Here is a 17400-nt window from a genome sequence, read left to right on the forward strand (position 1 = left end):
CCAGCTGCTTATCCTGTAGAATCATGCATAGTATTCACAACCGAGTGGGGTTTGAGGTTCCAGTCAGTAATGCAAATACATTCAGCATCACTAAGGCTGGTTGCCCTTGCTGGAGTGTAGTCAGTCACCCAGGTTACACATGTTGCTGGTCTCAAAAAGCAGTTTGGACATGTGCTGTTGTCAGAATCTGAAAAGTGCATTCAAAATGTGTCATACTGTAAAAGTACTTATCACTTGCCAAAAAAAAGAGTAGTAAGTGTGCTTTCAAATTGGCAAAGAAATTTCGTTTTCTGCCTAATATCAAACCATGACTCTGTGTGCAAAGAGGAATTATAGGCAGAGATTTGTTGCGTATAACTCTGGTAATTTTACATTTGCATTAGTTGGAAAGGGGGAGCTATTTTTTCTGCAGAAGCAGACTCTTAGCACACACCCAGCTGCTTATCCTGTAGAATCATGCATAGTATTCACAACCGAGTGGGGTTTGAGGTTGCAGTCAGTAATGCAAATACATTCAGCATCACTAAGGCTGGTTGCCCTTGCAGGAGTGTAGTCAGTCACCCAGGTTACACATGTTGCTGGTCTCAAAAAGCAGTTTGGACATGTGCTGTTGTCAGAATCTGAAAAGTGCATTCAAAATGTGTCAGACTGTAAAAGTACTTATCACTTGCCAAAAAAAAGAGTAGTAAGTGTGCTTTCAAATTGGCAAAGAAATTTCGTTTTCTGCCTAATATCAAACCATGACTCTGTGTGCAATGAGGAATTATAGACAGAGATTTATTGCGTATTACTCTGGGAATTTTACATTTGCATTAGATGGAAAGGGGGAGCTATTTTTTTCTGCAGAAGCAGACTCTTAGCAGACACCCAGCTGCTTTTCCTCTGGAATCATGTATAGTATTCACAACCCAGTGGGGTTTGAGGTTGCAGTCAGTAATGCAAATACATTCAGCATCACTAAGGCTGGTTGCCCTTGCTGGAGTGTAGTCAGTCACCCAGGTTACACATGTTGCTGGTCTCAAAAAGCAGTTTGGACATGTGCTGTTGTCGGAATCTGAAAAGTGCATTCAAAATGTGTCAGACTGTGAAAGTACTTATCACTTGCCAAAAAAAAGAGTAGTAAGTGTGCTTTCAAATAGGCAAAGAAATTTCGTTTTCTGCCTAATATCAAACCATGACACTGTGTGCAAAGAGGAATTATAGGCAGAGATTTATTGCGTATTACTCTGGGAATTTTACATTTGCATTAGATGGAAAGGGGGAGCTATTTTTTTCTGCAGAAGCAGACTCTTAGCACACACCCAGCTGCTTATCCTGTAGAATCATGCATAGTATTCACAACCCAGTGGGGTTTGAGGTTGCAGTCAGTAATGCAAATACATTCAGCATCACTAAGGCTGGTTGCCCTTGCTGGAGTGTAGTCAGTCACCCAGGTTACACATGTTGCTGGTCTCAAAAAGCAGTTTGGACATGTGCTGTTGTCAGAATCTGAAAAGTGCATTCAAAATGTGTCAGACTGTAAAAGTACTTATCACTTGCCAAAAAAAAAGAGTAGTAAGTGTGATTTCAAATTGGCAAAGAAATTTCGTTTTCTGCCTAATATCAAACCATGACTCTGTGTGCACACAGGAATTGTTTTTAGATATTTAATTTGTGATGGTGTTATTGTGATTTTCACTTGTAGGAAAAGGGGTACATAGTATTTTAAGATTTAAAAAGATCATAAAAAATGTAGTAATATATTTAAATAAAATAAAGGAATTTTTTTTTAGTTTTTTTCAGGTATTGCTGAAGAGCAGTGAACAAAATTTAAGATGCCTACAAAATCCAGACTAAGGAAAAACCAAAAAAAAAAAATATATTTGAAGACAACTGGAGGACCTAAGTTAGTTGGAGATGCTCATGTTGGGAAAAAGAGAAAGTCTTCTGGTAAGCAGACAAAAGATTTTTTAAGCAATATCTTCAAAAAAAGGAAAAATGTACAAAATGTGTGTACTGGAAAGAATGTTTTAAATAGAAAACAACAGGAAAAAATTAAGCATTTAGTTAATGCAAATGTACCTTCAGAAACAATAAAGATTAACTTAAAAAGAAAAACAGCGTTTAAAGAGATTCGTAGAAAAATGTTTCAGAGAAGAGTTATGTCCAATTTGATAAAGGATGTGAAGAAATATAAGAAAAAAGCTAAATTTTATAAGAGAAAAAAAGAAATTGAAGCCATTGCAGCAAAGGCTTTAGAATTAAAAAGGAAACTATTCATTTTAATTTTGAATAGGATGCGTACATTAGATAAAATGGTCAATGTACTGAAATCGCAAAGCAAAAGTAAAAGACTAGTGAAAAGAACAAACTTTTGTAAAGTGTTTTTAGGAGAATGGATGCATAGGTCAAGTAGTGAACCTTTTTTTAATGAAGAGAGTTATTTTCAAAGTAATAGTTTGCTGCATGCAGTTGACACCAGAGGTCGTGCTTATGAAGTGAAAAATGGTTGTATAATGGAGAAGGAGAAAATGGTTCCAAGAGATGAGGTACAAGTGATAGCGGATGAGGCTATGGGGAGACGTCCTAAAGCCCCAGTGTACACTTGGAATTGTAGTAGTATTTGCACTGTGCGTCAGGAATCTATTGATACATTTTGTGAGTTTCTTAGAGAATATAGTAAAAAAAAGTGTTAAACAGAAGATTAAGGTGCTTCAAAGTCTAGATCCATGTAGAGTGAGAGAGAATACTGGTTTGCAGGGACATTCTCTGGCTTGTCTATCTAGAAAAGTGTGTAAAAGTGTTTTTCATCATTTTAGGATGCTGGCTGTTCATCATACTGAAATGAGAAAGTTTGTGAGACGGTTGTATTTTGCAAAAAGTCCAGCAATAAAGTTAGATGAATTAAATAGGGCTCTGTTCCGTGGATCGGTATCAGATGTAGAGAAGGTTACTGATGAAATTCAGTTTTGTTACTTTGGTCCAGAACAAGAAAGTGCAGAAAAGGACACAGTAAATGAGGAAGAAGTGGAAGAGAATGTAGAACCCTCTGTAAGTAAGGCATTTAATGATCACATAACAAAATTTGCAATAATCTCTAATGAAAGACCAAATATTACTTGTATTTGTTGCCGCAGAACTCATTATAGAAAACAAACCAGGAATGTTGATCTCTACAGAAAAATTGAAAATGAAGATAATTATAAGTGGAAGGATTTTGCCACTTATATATTTCTTGAAAATTGTTTTGAATTGGGTGAAGATCAGCGTATTTGTAAATACTGTTACAACAAGTTAGAGGAAAATAGAATGCCGACCAGAGCTGTACATAATAATTTAGAATTGGATCCTATTCCTGCCGAACTTTCTGAATTAAATACATATGAGTCTATACTTATTCAATGTGTTCATCCGTTCCAGACCATAGTACGTATGGAGCCAAAAACTGGTAAATTACCTCCTTCAGATTTACTGAGAGGTTTAAAAGGTAGAGTGGTGTATTTGCCCTTGGATTTGAAAAAAAATATGGAAACTATTGATGCAGATACTTTGGAAACTGAACCATTAGTTATTCTGGTTAATGGTGTACCTACAAAGAATAAGAAGATTTGGCAGGAGCTGGTAGATGTACGGAAAGTACAAAGAGCAAATTTGTATTTGAAACGGAATAACAAATGGTATGAATCAATTTATATAAAAGAAGAAGAAGAAGATTTACAAGAAGACACTGAAACACCAACTGGACGACTTGAAAAAGTGGACAAGTCAAAGGAAGAAGAAATTTATGAACATTTTAGCATACATCCTCTTCATTCAAAAGAAGTTATGGGAGACAATATTGATCTGTTTCAGATGAAGAAAGCAAAAGGAACTCCTGTGAGTGTATGGGAGGAGAGCTTGGAAGCTCAATGTTTTCCCCAGCTGTTTCCTACAGGAAAAGGAGGACGATACGATGAACGTCCAGAACAGATTCCAGCTTCTGAGTATCGGACTACAAGACTATATGCAGAAGATCCCAGATTTCGAAAAAGTATTCCTTATTTGTTCAATCTTTTATTTGAAAGCGACTTGTCTGCATTATCATATGCAGTAAATCACATTTTAAAAAGTGGAGTACATTTACAAAATGTGTCTGCTAAGGATTTTATGGAGAAAGTGCAGCAACGAGATGATCATTTGGAAACACAACTGATCAATCTGATGGCTTGTCAGCGTGGGACAAATGAATATTGGTACCGACGCCATGGTGAATTAAAATGCATGTTACTGAATTTAGGAACACCAACATGGTTCCTTACCCTAAGCTGTGCTGAGTACGCTTGGGATGATTTACTGGATTTTCTACGAGAGACAAATTCAAACATTAAAAACATCGAATACAAGACAGCAGGAGAACTGTGCTCATTGGATCCGGTTAATGTTTGCAGATATTTCAATCATAGATTTGAGGCTATGATGTCCTTCATCTGCAATAAAAAACAATCCACCTCTTGGAGAAGTAGTGGATTTCTTTTGGAGAAAAGAGTACCAGGCAAGAGGTGCTCCTCATATTCATATGCTGTTGTGGATCAAGGATGCCCCAAAGTTTGGAACAGATACTGATGAAGCAGTGTTATCTTTCATTGAAGAATATGCAACATGTGCTATACCAAAAAGCACAGAAGAGAAAAAGTTAAAAGAGCAAGTTTTACGTTTCCAAAGTCATCGGTGTGAAAAATACTGTCGACGGAAGTACAAGACCAAAGATAAATACTACACTAAATGTCGATTTGGATTTCCTAGACCTGTTCTTTCAAATGGAAGAGTAAACAGTTTTATGTCATCTGTGAGACATACTATTACAAGAAAATCACCTAAGAATACCTACAACCTTAAAAGAAAAGAAGAATCAAAAAATATAAATGACTACAACCCAGTCATTTTATCCATGTGGAATGCTAACATGGATATACAGTATGTAGCTGACAATTCCATTGCTGTTGAACGATATGTAACGTCTTACATTACTAAATCAGAAAAAACTGAATTGAAAGAAATGTGGGAAGATATTTCTCACGAGAAGACTGTCAGTAAGAAGCTGTACAGTTTCAGTTTAAAGATGTTATCGCATCGAGAAATTGGATCCTACGAATGTTCAGATAGGTTATCTTCTGCAAGTCTCATTTATTCACGGAAAGCCACAGAAGACATCAACAATGGAAAATATAAAGTCATTGGTGAGGAAGGATGTTTGGTGAAGCAAACAAAAGGAAGTTTGATAAATCACCGGAAGCTGAGTTGCGACACTACTGACAAAAAGGAATTTTACTACTTGGCTCTTTTACAGCTGTTTAAACCATGGCGTACAGAGGATGAACTACTGGGAGAATTTCAAAGCTATGAAGATTCCTTTAATGCTTGCAAAGACAGCATAGAATGCAGTACTTTCACAAATTATGTGCAAATGTTAAATGAAGAAATTGAACAGGAAACTACAATTGCAGCTGAAATAGCTAGAGACAGTTCTCAAGACAGCCAAAGTTCAGGAACACTCAGTCAAGATCCCCTAGGACAACCAATTGTTGAAAATGAAGCTGCAATAGCCATGAATGAAGTGGAAACGGCTATGAATCAAGCTCAAGAAGAATTTATAGACTTACCAAATTTGGAAAGACAACTGAATGAAGAGCAGCAACAAATTTATGAAGAGATCAGAAACAAAATAGATCACGGATTACTACATGAAAAAAAAGAGTGCTCATGCACATCATTTCATCCAATCAGGATGTATGTAAGCGGACAAGCTGGAACTGGAAAAAGTTTCTTAATAAAAGTCATCAGAAGCTACCTACAGCAAAAAACGGATTCAACTTGGTCTTGTGTGGTTACTGCTCCAACTGGGTTAGCAGCATATAACATAAAAGGAATCACCTTACATCGTTTGCTAATGTTACCAGTGGAGCATGAGAACAAAATACAATACCACAAGCTAACTGGAGAAGCATGCTTGGAAGTTTCAAGAGTATTGAAGAAGATGCAAGTTCTCATTATTGATGAGGTGAGCATGGTATCAAACTTAATGCTTGCCTTTGTGCATTTAAGAATGCAGCAAATTCTAAGGACAGACTATGACGTGTTATTTGGTGGAAAACATGTCATAGTTTTTGGGGATCTTCTACAACTTACTCCAGTTAAAGGACAACCAGTGTTTAATACTGTGACACATGAAGACACAAAGAAGTCATTGGGAAGCATTGGTAATGCAAATATTTGGTCCTTCTTTGAGTACAAGGAACTTACTACTAATATGAGGCAAGCAAACGATGAAGAATATGGAAGTATTCTGAAAGATATCAGAATTGGACTACTCACTGAAGCTGGCACGAAAGCATTACAGAGTCGGTTGCTACATAATTTATTTCCAAAGGAAATACGTGAATGCGCAATATTCAATGAGGAGCTTTTGAAATTGGAAAAGGAAGAGATTAGGAAATTGGAAGCAGTGGACAAAATTCAGGATGGAAGAATTACTATCACATTAACCCCTTCCATGCTGCGCAAATTCCGCCGCTGTGCTGACGGTTTCTTGCGCGGGCGTGGTCATGACGGAACGGTTCCGTCATGAGCACAGCTCAACCGTGGCTCATGACGGAACCGTTCCGTCATGAGCACCGAAGGGGTTAACAGGCAAACTGAAAAATAAATTGGATTCACTAGAGAAGAACATTTCAAAAACTGCTGGATTAGAAAAAAATCTATATGTTTGCATGAACTGTAGAGTATTTTTAAGGAGAAATTTGGATGTTGAAAAAGGCTTAGTAAATGGAGCTATGGGTAAAGTTGTGGGTTTTATTAATTATCAGAAAAAGATGGAATTGAATGTTTAAAAATAAAATTTGATCAGATAGAAGAAGTTATAGACATTTGTCGTTGTACAGTTCGTTTCATGCTTGTGAAAGACTTATATGTACAAAGGAAACAGTTTCCGTTTTCACTAGCATATGCTGTAACTATTCACAAGTCTCAAGGATTGACTGTAGATTGTGCATTTGTAAACAATGGTTCAATTGTGTTCAAAGAAGGTATGGCTTATGTAGCTTTGTCACGAGTGAAAACATTATCTGGTTTATTCATGATAGACTTTGATGATTCAAAAGTTAGTGCTGATACAAACTGTGTAAAGGAGTATAATAGATTAAGAAGAACCTATGCTCCTCATTTAGGTCAGTATCCTGTGTTGGAGAAACGTGTAGTTTCTCGAAAAAGGAGAATTGAGAATATCTGTAATGAGGATGTAGAGAGGAGGAAAAAAAAGAGGAGTGATGTAATTGCAAGCAAAGAGAAAAATGAAAATGTTGAAGAGGTTGTAGGTTGTCATTTTGAAAATAGCTCTGGTGTTAACTGCTACGCTAATGTAGTGCTGAATGTTGCATTTTATCTGGAAAATTTGCAAGAGCAGATAATAGTAAATCAGAGAAAAAGATTCTGTTGTGAGTTGAGTCTCCTTTTTCAAAAGCTGAGTAATGATAAAACTCAAATAGAAAGTGCTACTGAAATTAGAAAACTTTTAGATGTATGTTCAGGACGAACACAGTTTTCTCAAAATGTACAGCAAGACGCACAGGAATTCTTGATGTATTTTCTTCAGGTACTGGAAGAAGAAGGGGTACCAATTGAAAATATGTTTGGTGTCTCTTATAAATAGGAACATAGTTGTGAAAACTGTTTCAATACATGTGGGTCTAATGTTGACTCAGAAAGGTTTATTTATTTAACATTGCCAGACAGTAAAACAGTCACTTTTGCTAAATTAGTTAAAGATGCTAATCATAGCATGGAATGCGGTGAGTGTAAATATGACATGTTTTCAACATTAATTTTAAAGGAATACGGACAGTATGTAATTTTAATGATGCAACGATGTAAAGCTGATGGTTCAAAATTGGATACTTTAATAAAGAAGTTTATAGGACAGCAATTATCAATTTCAGGAAAAACTTTTGTAACAGTTGCAATAATTTTCCATGAAGGACCTACTGTAACTTCTGGACATTACACAGTTTATCTTAAATGTGAAAAAGGCTGGACACTGTGTAATGATTCCTAATTGATTTTCAAGCAATGTTTGCCTTTTGATTTAGCAAATTCCTATCTAATCTTCCTGAAACCTAAATTTTAGAGAGACTTGGCAAGATCTGTGCAAAACAATTTTACCATTTTATTGGATTACCACAGGAATTTACAAATAGAAAGATTTTTCAAATTATCATTTGGCCTAAAGGAAAGGTAACCAATTGTATTGTGGACTTATTTAATTCCTAATTAATCTTTCGGAAACCAAAAATTTTAGAGAGAATCAGTAACATCTGTACAATTTAAATTTTGGAATTTTATTGGATTACCATTGGAAATTTCTTCAAAAAAGATTTTTAAAAATATCATTTGGCCTAAAGGAAAGGTAATCAATTGTATTGTGGACTTATTTAATTCCTAAATAATCTTTCGGAAACCAAAATTTTAGAGAGAATCGGTAACATCTGTCCAATTTAAATTTTGGAATTTTATTGGATTACCATTGGAAATTTAATCAAAAAAGAATTGTAAAATTACCATTTGGCCTAAAGGAAAGGTAACCAGATGTATTGTGGAGTTATTTGAGATATATTATTTTTGTGATTATGCTTCTGTAACAAAATTGTCAGACGGTATTTTAAAGAAAAAGTTATTGTTATTAGATGATATTTTTTTTGAATATTTTGCATTTCTATAATGTTATGTTTAAGTGAGAAGAGATTCTGGGCTTTTTTAAAACAATCTTTGAGATTGTTATTTTTTTTTTGCCCGCTGTTAAGTGATGAATGCAATTGCTTTCACGATTTATAGTGAAATGCAATATATTCTGAAAACAGCAAAAAAAAGGCAAAAAAGTGTTTTTGGAAAATATGTAAATACGTGTACTGTGTTATATAATGATTTATTAAATATTAATACTTTTTTCTTTTTTTTCAGATTGTGAAAGAAAATTTTCGAAAAAAACCAACCATTTTTACAAGTAATTTCAATTTAAATTTTAAATAAAAATTAAATTGTTGGGTGGGTCAGGTAAGTCAGAAATTAGATGGTCCCTTTCTTCCACTTCTCCTCAAACAGATTTACAATATTTAGTTATTAATCTCTCAAGCATCTTGAAATGTGGTAATTGGTTTTTTGTGTTTTTAAAAAAAGTTAAAAAAGTAAAAAAAAAAAAAAAAGAGAAGTTGAGAGGTAAGGTTGGCTCTTAAAAGAGCCCTTGTGTTCATGCAGGGACAGAGGAAAGGAAGAATGGGAACATTAGCTGGTAGGACAAATGTGCTGGTCTATTTTGTTGTTAATGAGGGGAAGACTGGTCTCCCTATGAACAATTAGACCATGGCAAAATGAACACCGCATTGTAACCCTCGCAAACCGATGGTTCGTTTCCACAGGATCAGAAAAAGGTGATTCTGCCCCCACAGATGAAGGTCTCTGCTGAGCTTCCGAAGAAGGACTCGGCTGAGCTGCTGTGGATGTGCTTGCTCGACTTACTGAAGGGTTACCTCTAGTATGTCGTGCATGTGTCCTAGGGTGTACATCCTCAAGGTCTCTTAACATTGTGTGATTCCCGAAGGAATACTTCTTGTTAGGATTACCTCTTGAAAGTACACGCTGGCACAGTTTACAAGTCACCAAAGCAGCATTGACTTTTTTCTCACCCTCTGGAAAACTAAAATACTCCCATATAAAAGAGCTCTTCTGTTTCCTCTTTCTCTGCCTGATGGTGGTGCTGCTAGCCTCACTCTCAGCAGAAGAGTGCTGGTCTGCCATCGTATCTCAAAGACAACTCAGCTCCTTCTCCTAAGGGATCACAAGCAGAAATGAGGGGAATGGGTGTGGTGTAGGAGAGTTCTAGAACTGAAACTACTTTGAACCAATCAAAAGTTTTGTTTCATGATCACATGACCCACCGTGCGCGTACGTTACGCTTACGTTACGCTTACGGAGCGCTTACGGTGCGCTTACGGTAAAAGTACGCAGGCGCGTAAAAAAGACACGCGCTCGCATGCGCATAACAGGCACTCCCCAACACTTCCGCGTAACGTGCGCGTGTAGCGTACACGCTTACGCGCCCCGTACGCAGTACGCACGGCTTCGTAAATTGCGTAACTATACGCAAAAAGAGTAGAAATTTTACTAACATTACGCAAACCGTACGCTTGCCGTACGCGCACTTAAAAAAAAAAAAAAAAAGGAAAAAAAGAATCTCTATGTTATAGTGATATATCTTACCTGTTTGGAAAAAAAAATGAGAAAAATTAATATATTGCAGAATTTTTTAAAATTAAACATAGTGTTTTAAGAGAATATAAAGTAAAAAAAAAAACACGTTTAATTTAAGTATTTGTAAAAAAATAAAAATAAAAAAAATGAAAAAACCATGGGAATCACACATGTTATAGGTAGGAATTAGCATTTAAAAAACCATACAAATTCACTGAAAAAACCATGGGTTTCACACACACGTTATAGTTAGGAATTAGCATTTAAAAAACCTTGCAAATTCACTGAAAAAACCATAGGTTTCACACACGTTATAGTTAGGATTTAGCATTTAAAAAACCTTGCAAATTCAGTGAAAAAACCATAGGTTTCACACACGTTATAGTTAGGGGACATTTTACTCATAAAAAACCATTGAAATTCCCCCGTTATAGTTAGTTCAGCTAACTATAACTCGCGCACCCGCAATCCACTGCTGATCACGTCACATATTACATCACTCATGACATGGTCAGTGACATCACTCATGACATCACTGATGACATCTCAAATGACATCACTGATGACATCATCCTTGTGACAGAGTGGTAGACCTCCTCTCACCCTAATATAACCTATGATACAAACATTCAAAAATAGAGACTGAAATTTTCAAAAAAATGGACATACCAATACCAGTTACAACAACCTCTTCAGTAATTCTAAGAATCACATACACATCCACTCATTCACCAACAGTCCTGTACAGTCACTCATACATGTACTCACTCATCATATGTACTCATACACCTACACATCCTGTTCCACATTGTCACTCATCCATAGAGTTACTCACACACATAGTCACTCATGCTAATAAAGAGTCAAACATCCATTTACTTGCATATTCAGTTATACACACACCTCATCAATTTCTTCTACAGAAACTTACACATACTTACTCTTTTAAATATTCACTATTAAAAAAACATAATTAAACATACAGGAACTGTTTCAATCTCTCACTCTCACACATACTCACTTATATACACCAATAGTCAAATATACTTCTTTAAAACATATGTAGTTACTCATAAAGACACTATTGAGACAGTCATTCACTCACTAACACACCCATACACACACTCATCCACCCATACAGTCATGCACACATGCTGTCTTCAACACATACAACCAGAGAGCCAATCATACATGCACCTATGCAGTACGTAATACCCCCCACCGAACCATGCAGACACTCAGACTGATACTCAAAAAACATCCTTAAATCCAATATAAACACCCATGTAGCTACTCACCAACCCAAGCAGACACTTATACACAAAGTCAGAGATATAGATAATTACATATTTAAACATTACTCACTAAGCCATGTATTCACTAAGATACACTTAATCAGTCAATAACACAATCAAATTTTCAAAAACAAATCATCCTTTTAGACATTTATATACCCATTTATTTTTCCATCGACCTTGAGATATACATATATACAACATATTTAATTTTCTGAAAAACATACATTCACAGGATGATGTCATCAGTGATGTCATGAGTGATGTCACTGACCATGTCATGAGTGATGTAATATGTGACGTGATCAGCAGTGGATTGCGGGTGCGCGAGTTATAGTTAGCTGAACTAACTATAACGGGGGAATTTCAATGGTTTTTTATGAGTAAAATGTCCCCTAACTATAATGTGTGTGAAACCTATGTTTTTTTCACTGAATTTATATATATATATATATATATATATATATATATATATATATATATATTATCTACTGGCGGTCGCCAGTAGATAGTTATAGTTAGGACCGTGTTTCCATAGGAAATCTGAAAATTCTATTTTGAATAACTTTGGCACCGGTTGACGAATCCTAGCGAAATTTTCTAAACTAATGTGGCGCTACGCTCCGCTCCTACCCTGAAAGTCTCGGGGTGATTCGTCAAGCGGGGGCTGAGAAAAAAGGGGGGTCCCAAAACGCATTTTCCCCATGCATTTTTCCATAGGACCTTTAGACACAGCTACAGCCAGAACGGCTGAACAGAATTACTTGTAATTTGGCAGAGAGGTAGCCCTAAGGTCAAGGAAGTGCCTTTTGCAGGTCTGGTGTTCAGTAGTTCCTGAGAAAATAGCATTTAAATCAATATATATATCTGTAAGCGCGCTCCGTGCGCTTACGGTAAGCTTACCGTACGCGTACGGTGACGTGCGCGAGCGCGATTCTGATTGGTTGTTAGATTAAAGTAAACATTCAAATCGGTCGAAACCAGGAAGTATCGGCCGCCATTTTCTGTCTCTCGCACTGAAAAATAAAGGTTGATAACATGAAAAGGGGGCAACGAAGAGAGTTGCAGACCCCCTAGCGTTCGTCAGGGGGTTCACGAAGGACCAAAAAGTATGAAAAATAAATGTAATAATTTTTTAAAAAAATCGCGGAGTGCGCGTACGGTAAGTTTACCGTACGCGTACGGTAAAAAAAAAAAAAAAGAATTAACAATCACATTTAATATATAAATCTAAGGACCCCCAAGAGAGAAAAAAACAATTGATATTTTGTAAAAAATGGCGAGGCGTGCACGGTATGAAATGCGCAACGTGGGCGCTCGGTGCGCAAAGCGCACCGAGTGCCCACAGCGCGCGCACGGTGCGCGAAGGGCACCGTGCGTGCAAAAATTAAAAATAAATACATAACTTAGCAATTAAAAAACCGTACAAATTCACTGAAAAAACCATAGGTTTCAAACACGTTATAGTTAGGAATTAGCATTTAAAAAACCTTGCAAATTCACTGAAAAAACCATAGGTTTCACACATGTTATAGTTAGCTGTACATTTCACTCGTAAAAAACCAATGAAATTCCACGTTATAGTTAGATCATGTAACTATAACTTGCGCGACCGCCAGCCACAATGTGTCATTTGAGATGTCATCATTGATGTGATGAGTGATGTCACTGACCATGTCATGAGTGATGTAATATGTGACATCGTCAGCAGTGGATTGCGGGTGCGCGAGTTATAGTTACCTGATCTAACTATAACGTGGAATTTCATTGTTTTTTTACGAGTGAAATGTACAGCTAACTATAACATGTGTGAAACCTATGGTTTTTTCAGTGATATATATATATATATATATATATTCACTGAAAAAACCATAGGTTTCAGGGGCGTTATAGTTAGCTGGACTTTTCATTCATACAAAACCATTGAAATTCACCCCTTATAGTTAGTTCAGCTAACTATAACTCGCGCGCCCGCAATGCACTGCTGATGACATCACATATTACATCACTCATGACATGGTCAGTGACATCACTCTTGACATCACTGACACATCTCAAATGACATCACTGATGACATCACTGATGACATCATCCAGTGAATGTGTGTTTTTCTGAAAATTACATATGTTTTATATATGTTTATCTCAAGGTCGATGGAAGAATAAATGGGTATATAAGTGTCTAAATGGATGATTTGTTTTTGAAAAATTGATTGTATAACTGACTGATTAAGAGTATCTTAGTGAATACATGGCTTAGTGAGTAATGTTTAAACATGTAAATATCTGTATCAGTCTCTCACTTTGTGTATAAGTGGCTGCATGGGTTGGTGAGTAGCTACATGAGTGTCTATATAGGTTATTAGTTGGTGTTTTGAGTATCAGTATGAGTGTCTGAGTGTCTGTATGGTTCGGTGGGGGGTATTACGTAGTGCATAGGTGCATGAATGAGTGACTCACTGTTTGTATGTGTTGAAGACAGCATGTGTGCAGGACTGTATGGGTGGATGAGTGTGTGCATGGGTGTGTTAGTGAGTGAATGACTGTCTCCATAGTGTCTTTATGAGTAACTACATATGTTTTAAACTAGTATATGTGACTATTGGTGTATATAAGTGAGTATATGTGAGAGTGAGATTGGAAGAGTTCCTGTATGAATAAGTATGTGTTTCTATAAGTGATTCTTTAAAAGACTAAGGGCCACATGTAGGTAGCTAAATACCGGTCGGTAACGGCCGATATTCGGTAAATATCCCGTTACCGACCGGTATTTAGCCATTTGAGATGTAGGGGGCATATTTCAGGATTCGGTAATTTACCAAATCGGTAAAATTACCGATTCGGTAAAATCACTGATTCGGTAAATACCGAATCCTGAAATGAGATGTAGGTAACACTCAAATGAGTGATGGGTATGAATTAGAATTCGGTATTTACCACCAAATATAGGTTGGTGATAAATACCGAATACCTAGCAAAACGTGACAGTTTGCTGATGTCAAAGTGCCGTGTGGCAGACATAGATGCCCTTAGGGCATGTATGTGCGCCACATGTGCACACATGGACGAATCAGGGGTGCAACAGGGTGTCAATGTGACACCCTGCCACCCATGATACTGCCTCCCCCATTACCGATTCGGTATTTACTGATTCGGTAATGGTAACTGGCTTCCCATTCATTCCTATGGGCCTCCTGGCCCATAGGAATCAATGGGAAGGTATGGCTCATTACCGAATCGGTAAATACCGATTCTAAATTACCGACCCTTTCCGAATTGGTATATTTTACCGATTGATTACCTACATCACATTTACCGATTCATAAATACCGAATCGGTAAAATTCGGTATTTATGAGTCGGTAAATGTGACCCTACCTACATATGGCCCTAAGTATGTGTAAGTTTCTGTAGAAGTAAGTGTGGTGGTGTGTGTATAACTGTATATGCAAGTAAATGGATGTTTGATTCTTTATTAGCATGAGTGACTATGTATGTGAGTAACTCTGGATGAGTGGCGTTGTGTAACAGGATGTATAGGTGTATGAGTACATATGATGAGTGAGTACATGTATGAGTAACTGTATAGGACTGTTGGTGAATGAGTGGATGTGTATGTGGATATTAGAATTACTGAATAGGTTGTTGTAACTGGTATTGGTATGTCCATTGTTTTGAAAATTTTAGTTTCTATTTTTGAATGTGTGTATCGAAGGTTATATTAGGGGGAGAGGAGGTCTGCCAATCTATCACAAGGATGATGTCATCAGTGATGTCATTTGAGATGTCATCAGAGATGTCATGAGTGATGTCACTGACCATGTCATGAGTGATGTACTATGTGGCATCATCAGCAGTGCATTGCGGGCGCGCGAGTTATAGTTAGCTGAACTAACTTTAACGGGTGAATTTCAATGGTTTTGTACGAGTGAAAAGTCCAGCTAACTATAACGCCCCTGAAACCTACGGTGAATTTCTAAGGTTTTTTAAATGCTAATTCCTAGCTATAACGTGCCTGAAACCTATGTTTTTTTCAGTGAATTTCAAAGGTTTTTTAAATGCTAATTTCTAGCTATGCCTACAGAGATAGGACATGTGAAGAAAGAAGGAAAAATGCACAGAAAGGAAAAAAAGAAATGCAGAAAGAAGCAACAGAAGTCCTCAAAGACGAAGAAAAGTGCAGGAAGAAGTATAACGTGCAGAAAGAACAAACAGAAGAGCAGAAACAAGCCTTGTTGCAAAATCATCCTGTACCCTCAACTTTTTCAGACGGATACTGGTGGTAACTGAGTCTGACTAACCAGTCCTAGAGCCAGTGCTATGTTAAAAGACACTCAGAATACAGTGAAAACACCTACATACACTAGGGCACACTATGTGTTGGGGTCCCCCTGTGATTAGCATGACCTCCTCTGTAAGCCCCTAGTATATAATAGGGCAGGGTATTAAAACTACCTCTTAAAACGCACCACAGGGTGTGTTTGAACACGTCACCTCATGCCCCGTCCCCTCCCTTCCCCACTGTGTAAACACGCCCTGTAGCCGTTTTAAGTTGGCAGATTAAGTCCCCTTGAATCCTGAGGGTCCCTAGGGTCCAACTAGACCACTAGGTACCTCCAGTAAGCGCCACAGAGCTGCGTTGCAGAGAGGTGTAAAAAGTGGCACGGCCTGCACCACCTCTCTGCAACGCAGAGCAGTGGTGCTTACTGGAAGCACCTGGTGGGCTAGTTGGACCTCAGGTTCCCTCAGGATTAAAAGGGAATTATTTCCCCAACTTAAAAACGCGCCACAGGGCCTGTGGGCGTTCTGAGTTGAGAGATTAAGTCCCCTTGAATCCTAAGGGTCCCTAGGGTCAAACTAGCCCACTAGGTACCTCCAGTAAGCGCCACAGAGCTGCGTTGTATTCAGGTGTAAAAAGGGGCGTGGCCTCAGAACACCTGTCTGCAACGCAGCTCCCTGGCGCATACTGGAGATACCTGCTGGGCTAGTTGGCCCTCAGGGTCCCTCAGTATTGAAGGGGAATTAATTCCTCAACTTACAACTGGCCAGGGGGCGCGTTTGCAGAGTGCTGCAAGGAGGGGGCGTGGCCTCCGGCGCGATGCCGGTCTTTTATTTATTTATTTTTAAGAAGGAGGGCTGTGTGGCCCCCTTTCTTTTTCTAATTTATTAGCCCTGGGGACCCCATCCCCCAGGGCCTGCACCCTAATTTTTTTTGTTGAAAAAAATTAATTTGGCCCTCCCAAGGCCTTAATCGCCCCCGGGGACCCCAACCCCCAGGTCATGGCCTTTTTTTTATTTTACTCTTTAGAAGGGGGGGCTGCATTGCCCCCCTCCTCAGGCCACTTATGGCCCCAGGGACCCCATCCCCCGGGGCCGGCCTTTGTTTTTTATTATTTTTAAAAAATATATATTTATAGAAACACCTAGGACATGCTGGACAAACCGTATGTACCTATCACCATGAGGATTTGCGTGATATTCATTAAAAGGCGACTATGCATACAATGAATCCACATGGAATGTATTTACACCGCTAGTGAAGCTCTGACGTGTCTGACGCCCTACCGTGCCTAATCCTGGTGCCCCCGCCGGAGGGTACTCTCCAAGTAGACACCCTTGTCATTTATTTATACAAAGATGGGTAGCTATTGACGGGCACATTTAATACACATGCACACCAAGCCATTCAAAGGGGATTCGACAAAAATTCAACCAAACTATGCAAGAAACCCCCCTCACGGTTAATGAAACACACATCCACCGCCGGATGTGTAATACTTTTTATTTTACTCTCTGGAAAGGAGACGAACCTCACTTGAGAGTCACAGTGTGCTCCTGGCTGAGCCCAATGCT

Source organism: Triturus cristatus, chromosome 10 (assembly GCF_964204655.1).
Source record: "Triturus cristatus chromosome 10, aTriCri1.1, whole genome shotgun sequence".
In the NCBI taxonomy this organism is placed as follows: Eukaryota; Metazoa; Chordata; class Amphibia; order Caudata; family Salamandridae; genus Triturus; species Triturus cristatus.